The sequence below is a fragment of the Nuphar pumila genome, chromosome 2, assembly GCF_984573655.1.
Source record: "Nuphar pumila chromosome 2, dmNupPumi1.hap1.1, whole genome shotgun sequence".
Classification (NCBI taxonomy): Eukaryota; Viridiplantae; Streptophyta; class Magnoliopsida; order Nymphaeales; family Nymphaeaceae; genus Nuphar; species Nuphar pumila.
The window spans coordinates 85,223,545-85,230,238 of record NC_143250.1 but is presented as its reverse complement, the minus strand read 5'-3'; positions in this window follow the sequence as shown (position 1 = coordinate 85,230,238).

Genomic DNA, 6,694 nt, shown 5'->3' with positions numbered 1-6,694 from the left:
AAGGATCACAATGCATGTTCTCACTAATTCGTTGAAACAAAATGGAAAATATAACTTAATGTGAAAGCGTACCTAAATCCATAAGCTCTTATGTAGATTGTTGACAGGTATGATCTTCTGGAACCTGTATACATAGTCATTTTCCTTTTTCTAAACCTAATAAGAGAGGGACTGAATTCTTTTGTTGGTTATGGGGAAACTGAAGAGAGGGTCATTATATAAGGTTTTGAGGACCATAACCTAATGTAATTAGGTGTATGTCTCCAATTCAGCCCATTACAGAATTATAGAAAGAACAGGTCTCTTCACATGGTGTACCATACCATATAAGATATCACAAGGCGCAACTAAATTCGATCACATAGATCGGGCCTGAACCTAAGACAATTTTACAATATGTGGTTCAATGTATGTAGGCTCACACAAGTTTTCTAACAATCTCCCACTTGGGCCATATACGTAACCTTATGATCACACATTATAACCTTATGAGATAAAAAATAATGTCTTATCAATTGATATCTCTACCAATCTGGTCAATTTATCATGTCAACATAGAATGAAAGTGATCTTTATTACAAATAATGTAATTGGACACATCAATGATCATGTATATCGACATAATCAAATGACATGGATCAAGTATGGATGTGAAGCATGAAAATTACATGTAATGTGATCAAACATGCCTATTTCTAACTGATCCTTCCTAAAATCTTTAGTGAGATCACAACATAATGAGTACAGAATTGAAAGTTTAACTTTATACCAAAATGAAAAAAGGAACTTTATTATATCATAAAACGTCTAAATACAAACTCCCACTAAACCAGCATATCATAAAATGATAAAACACCCATTCGAGGATTATGCTTGTGAAAGACCTTGGGCGGCAAACCTTTAGTATGCAGATCCGCAATCATGGAGTTTATGCCAATATGTTATATCAATATCTAACCATTCTGCATTTTTTCTTTAACAACAAGGAACTTAATGTCAATATGCTTTGACTTCAAGAAACTCATGTTGTTATTGGAATACAACACTGCTGAATTATTATTATAAAATAACTTTAGTGGTCTTTCAACATTATCCAAAATCCGCAACCTTGTGACAAAATTATATAGCCATATCCCATGATTGGATGCCTCATAACAAGCTATGATTTCTGCTACCATGGTGGAAGAAACAATGAGTGTCTGCTTGGCACTCCTCCAGGAAACAACTACCCCAGCCAACAGAATAACATAACCTGATGTAGATCTATGATTATCTTAGCATCTCGCAAAGTCAGAATTAGAATACCCATTGATCTCCAATTGATCTGACTTCATGTATGTGAGCATATAACCTTCTGTTCTCTGCAAATACTGCATAACTCGTTTGGCTGCTTTCCAATGTTTCATACCTACGTTACTAAGATATCTGCCTAACATCCCAATAATGTACGCTAAATTTGGATGTGTACATACCTGAGCATACATAAGACTCCCTACAACAGATGCATAGGGAATCTGTTTCATAACCTTAATTTCAGATTGGTATTTGGGGTACTGAGCAAGACTAAACTTGTCTCCCTTAGCAACAGAAGTATCCCCTGGTTTGCAATCCTTCATACCATATTTTTTTCAGGATCCTTTCGATATAGCTCTTTTGTGATAATCCAACCCCGAGAATGGTCTTGATGTATTTGGATCTCTAATACAAAAGAGGTATCCACAAGATCTTTCATCTTAAATTTTTTTGTCAGAAATCTCTTGATTTCGTGCAATATGCCTATATCATTACTGACAGGCAATATGTCATCCACATACAAAACCAAAAAAATATATGTACTGCCACTAAACTTATGGTATATGCATTTATTGACCGCATTCATCTCAAAACCAAATAAGAGGACAACTTGATAAAATTTATGATACCACTGACGAGAAGCTTGCTTAAGTCAATAGATGGATTTCTTTAGTTTATAAACTATTTTCTTGGCATCGCCTAAGACAAAATATTATGGTTGAACCATGTATATTGTCTCATCAATGTCTTCATTAAGGAATGTAATTTTAACATATATTTGGTGCGGATCTAAATCATAATGAGCCACAAGTGCCATCATTATCCTAAAGGAGTCTTTCGTAGAAACCGAAGAGAAAGTCTCTACATAGTCAATGTCTTCCCTTTGAGTAAACACTTTGCAACAAGACATGCATTATATCTTTCTACATTATCCTTTGAATCTTATTTAGTTTTAAATATACATTTGCAACCAATGGGTTTCACACCTACAGGTAATGAGACAAGATACTACACGTCATTGTCTCTCATGGATTTAATCTCCTCAAGCATTGTTTTAATCTACTTTTGAGAGTTAGAACTTTGTGTAGCTTGATGAGAATTGATTTGATCATCTTTCCTTAAGCCAGTATCACCCTCATGTTCTTATAAAAAGACAATATAATCATTTAAAATTGCCCTTCTCCTCTCTCTACTAGATTTCCTTAATGACACTGGTTCTTTAGGTGTTTCTTGAGGTTGTTGAGTTTGAACTTTAGGAGTAAAGGCTTAATTTTGGATAGAGAGATCTAAAGCATTGCCTTGATCTGAATTTGTGAGAACGATGTCAGAAATAACAATCTGATCATTGTCAACCATAGTTGTAGAAAAAGACTCTTCTTCAAAAGCAATGTCTTTTACCTTGTCACTCTCCCCAAACTCATCACCCTCAAAGAAACAAGCATTTCCTATTAAAAAAAAAGACTTATTCAAAGGATCATAAAACTTATAGCGCTTGGATCTTTCAGAATACCCAACAAAATAACAACTAACTGTTCTAGAATCTAGTTTCTTTTCATATGGCTTGTAGGGCCTAGCCTCAGCTGGACATCCCCAAATATGAAAATGTTTCATACTAGGCATTCAGCCTACCCACAATTCATATGGGGTCTTGGTTACTATTTTAGAGGGTATCATGTTCAAAACATAAGTTACAGTCTTTAATGTTTCTCCTAGAGGAACTCAGGTAAAGTAAAATGAGAAATTATACTCCTTACCATATCCTTAAGAGTCTTGTTTTGTCTCTCAGCAATACCATTCATGCTAAGAGCACCTGACATGGTATACTGAGTGACAATCTCACATTTCTTTAGAAATTTAATAAAAGGCCCTTGGTGTTGTTCAACTGATCTATCACTGCCATAATACTTACCCCTATGATCAGATCTGATGGCTTTAATTCTTTTGCCAAGTTGGTTTTCAATTTCAACCTTAAATTATTTGAATACAACTAGGGATTAAGACTTTTCATGAATTAAATATAGGTACTCATAACAAGAATAGTTGTCTATGAATATAATAAAATATTATTGATCATTCCAAGAAGCTATAGAGAAGGGTCCACAAATATCTGTATGGATTAGTTTTAAGACGTTTGTTCTCCTTTTGGCACCTAATTTTCTCATGTTTGTTCGTTTCTCTTTTATACACTAAACACAAACCTTAAAGTCAGTGAAATCAAGAGAATCAAGAATCTCACTTGATACAAGCCTTTCAATTCTTTATTTAAAAATATGACATAAGCGTTTATGCCATAACAAAGTAAAATTCTTATTTGTTAATTTTCATTTTGTACCACAAGAACTTAAATGCAAGGTTTCATTAAATGAGACAATAGTATTAAGCAAATAAAGGTTATCAACCGCAAATAAAGAACCAAACTCAATAGGATTTGAATCAAGAAACTATTTAAATTCATTATTTCTAAATAAACAAAAATAATCGTATTTATTTAAAATAGAAATAGAAACAAAATTCTGCCTAAAAGATGATACAATAAATGTTTTTTTTAAATCTAAATAGTTTTTAGTATTTAAAAGCAACCTAAATGTCCCTATTGCCTCAACTTCAACTGTTTTGCCATCGCCTATATAGATAAATCTTTCAACATCAATTGGCGGTCGACAACCTAGGCAACCCTTCATAAACATACTTATGTGAGTGGTAGCACCAGAATCCATCCACCAAGTGTATTCGGGCACAAAAGTTAAATTAACTTCAGAATAAACCAAAGTAAGTAGTGTACTTGTCTTCTCACGCTAAGCATGATACTTGGCACAGTCCTTCTTCATGTGACCCTCCCCTTTGCAAAACAAATAACTAGGCTTTGGGTCCTGATGTCTTTTATGTATCTTCTATGATTGAGGGTGAACAACAACTTCCTTAGTCCTTTTCTTTTTCTTAAACTTGTCCTTAAAGGTTACTGCCAAATGAGCACTCTCACTCTTTTCTTGCTTCATCCTATCCTCTTCTTGTATACTATATGAAATGAGTTCATTAAGAGTTTATTTTTTCTTCTAGCAGTTATAACTGGCTGTATTGTGTAGGAAGGGATATCAAAACCAAGTGCACGAGTAAGTCCTCAGGCAACTCTAACTTTAGTGCCTTGAGTTTTGAAGCAAGATGAGACATCTCCATAATGTACACCCTAATATTTTTTTTACCCTTATACCTCATTGAGACAAGACTCAAAAGAAGAGTGCTTATCTCAGCCTTTTCATTTTTCGCAAAATGCTTTTTAATTTCTTTAAGAAAATGTTTGGCACTTACCTCTTCGGACATGGTACCCCTGAAGGATTCAGGAATTGCATGTTTCATGATCATGAGACTCATGCGATTAGATCGATCCCATCGCTCAGAGTTCATTTTATCCTCAATGAAACTCCTATCCGTAAGAGCAGGGGGTTGATCTTCTCATAGAGCAAGATTCAAATCTATGCATCCGAGAATAATCATAATATTATTTTTTCAGCTCTTAAAATTAAAACCGCTAAAAATAGGGATGGAATTAATGTTTGCAGATATCGTAGAAACAGAGATATTAACTGAATAAAGAACAAACAAGCTCACGATTAACATATATTTTCATATGCATTAACACAAAATAACATATTAAAACAGTGGTGAACCCCATCACAAAATACCCAACACAACATTGATATTTAGTCTTTAGACAAAAATGTCAACTTATAAGTGGTACTCTCAATACAGTAATCAAATATGGACAATCAGTTTTATCAAACAATGAGCCTTTCTTTAGACTGACTCGTTATTCACATAGAAAATTAAATAATTGTCCCATATTTATTACTGAAAGTATATATTTGGGTTCAGCCAAATAGTAATCTTTCTTTGAGCCAATCACTATTCATCTGAACTGTAAACATACAATCATCACAATATTCTAAAATGAACTAATCTACACAACAGAGGTTACTTTGGCAACATATTGATTCAATCAATCCAGTTTACAATATTGGAACCCAAAAATTTCAAATATTACCAACGTTCAAATATGTCAATACATGCATATGAAAGTAAATAAAGCACAATCATAGCATGCATGGGCCATAAATAACTGAAAATGGCCCTGCCAAAGTGAACCATAATATGCTCCAAAATAGCCTTATGAAATCCTTATTTATCAATTTTTTTTATATATATAAGGCATAGTGCACGGGTCCGGCCAATCGGGCCCTGGCCGGACCCACTTGTAGGTCCCATAAGCTTGTATGACCCAGAACGGGTCAGACCCAACACACTGAAAAATTGGGTGCATGCTCAAAACAGTTTGACCCGATAATCCAAAATCAGATGCAAGCCTGCGTAGTGGATCGGGTCTTGACCAGGCTCGATCCACATAATACTCGTATCTGACTCAGTTCAGCTCCTTAACCGAATGGGGCTGAACCGGGTCATCAGGCCTCATCCTTACAGATATGTATGTCGATTTGATCCCAGATTGGGCACCAAACCAGCTGGTATCCTAGTGGAGTCAAAACCCGATGAGACACAGGGCCAAATCGGTCCTATGCCCAATGCCTTACCCGACCCGACTCTATACAAGGCACCAAACTGGTTTGGATTAAAAAAGAAGCATATGCCCAACACACACTGGACTGAACCAATCCAGTGCAACATATCTAGACTGCCAAATAGCCAAATCGGATAGTCCTTGTTGAGCACACCGAAAGGTCACTTAATCGACTCTGTATAAAAGCCCAACCTGGTTTGCTAAAAAGTTGAACCGACCAACCGACAGAATCGACTGAATGCCGAATCGGTCCACTCGATAGAGTCGACTGAATGCCGAATTGGACCGCTCGATAAAGTCGACTGAATGTTGAATCGGCCCGCCTGACATAGCCGGTCGAATGTGTGTTGAACTGGCTTGCACCCAATGCCTTACCCGAATGACTTATCGAACGCTGAAACCCATTGATGGAGTGCTGAACCTGGCTGCGACTGTCACTGATCTTCGGAGGATGCTAGTGATGGATCAATCCAGCCCAGGATGCCGGCAAACACCCACAATCCGGTGAACGACCGAAACTAAAAGTTGATGGCTATCAAGAATGGCTCTGTATGGTGTGATCGTTGCAAAAAAATTTCTTTCCCTTTCTCGCCTTTTTCCCTTTTTGAAGAGAAAAAAGAAAGAAACAAGAGAGAAGAGAAAGAAAGAAAAGAAACTCTTTTGCAAGGTCTCACTTGACCTTTATTTGAAAAAAAAATGAAAATTTACTCACCTCCATTTTGAAAATTTTGCAGAAAAAATAGAGAGACGGGATTCACTCGTCGGTACGAGGTTCAACCATACCATGGGTAATTGAACCAAGGATTGAATTAATGTCTTTTGCTTTGCCTA